This window comes from Frankliniella occidentalis, unplaced genomic scaffold (genome assembly GCF_000697945.3).
Source record: "Frankliniella occidentalis isolate FOCC.00 unplaced genomic scaffold, Focc_3.1 Scaffold224, whole genome shotgun sequence".
NCBI classification, from domain to species: domain Eukaryota; kingdom Metazoa; phylum Arthropoda; class Insecta; order Thysanoptera; family Thripidae; genus Frankliniella; species Frankliniella occidentalis.
The window spans coordinates 157,817-159,085 of NW_026267350.1; positions in this window are offsets into that span (position 1 = coordinate 157,817).

Genomic DNA, 1,269 nt, shown 5'->3' on the forward strand with positions numbered 1-1,269 from the left:
ACGCTGCGACGCGCCTGGCGCACATATAGCTAGGCCTGCGGCGCTGACACCCGAGACGAGTGAATAGGAATGTATGCACACACCCGAGACGAGTTAAGGAGAGGGTATAGAGGAACAGGGCCTTCCGGGCCCAAAATTTGACATACTCGAACCGTTTGTCGGGGTCTTGTTACTCTAAAATTAGGGACATGAAACTTTTGCTGTTCGTTTCAGTTTTTCATTGAAAGTTCCAATTTTGACAGAGTGTTATGTAAAAATCAACGATTTAGTGATTCTGTGACATGAAGCCTTTTTAACGATTTAACAGACCATTTTGTCTTTTTCACGTTGTTTTCGCCAAGAAATGCATCATAGCGCCGAAACGGTACAAGATAGAGCAAAACGGACGAAATTTTCGTTCAGAGGGTTCTACTTTCACTACTTACCCGTTTGAAGCCCATAAAAAAAAATCGAAAAAAAATTATTTTTTAACCTGTGGTTTTTGCTTTTTTTTAAAGTCAATTTTTGAGCTAGAATGCTCATCTTCGAACTCGACCTGTCTTTTTATGATTCAAAACGACCCTCAAATTCCCAGATTGCTCTCTCAATTCTTTCTCGAGTTATCGTGCGGACAGACAAACAAACAGAATGAAACTTTTCCGGTCAGTGGAGTAATGGGCTTCGCTGATCGCTCAGCCAAAGATGCTGCTGATTCAGAAGATATAGAAAGGGAAAGAAAAGAAAGAAGAAGAAAAAGTCAAGCAAGAATCTCTGTTCTAGTAGCAGTAATAGTTCGAGTATCAGCGGCGATAGCCAGAGCACTTGCAGTGGCAGTACAAGTAGCGGTAGCTGCAGTGACAGCAGTGATGGTGAAAGTGGTGATAGCAGCATTGCTAGCTCTACCAGCAGAAGCAGCAATCGATCCAGCAAGGTAAGTCTATTTTACTTCCAATAATTGTAATTTCCTATTCTTGAACACTTATTCTGACTCAGTGAAAGATGAACGTATCAAATCAGTATTCAAAATTTGATATGCCTTATGAAAATTGCTTCAGATTGCAATGTTTAGTAGGCTGAAAAATTTACACTACTCTTGATTAAGAAATAACATTGTGCGAACTGAAAGCAATTTCAATACATGTGACTAGTAGAGATGTAATCACTAAGGCAATTGTAAACGCTATGCAGGAAGGCAGTGAGTCAGAAGAAAAAGAAAAATCCCTAAAAAGCACCAGACATGCTAAAACTAGGTAGATGTACGCCAACGCCAGACCACGTCTCGCGTAACAG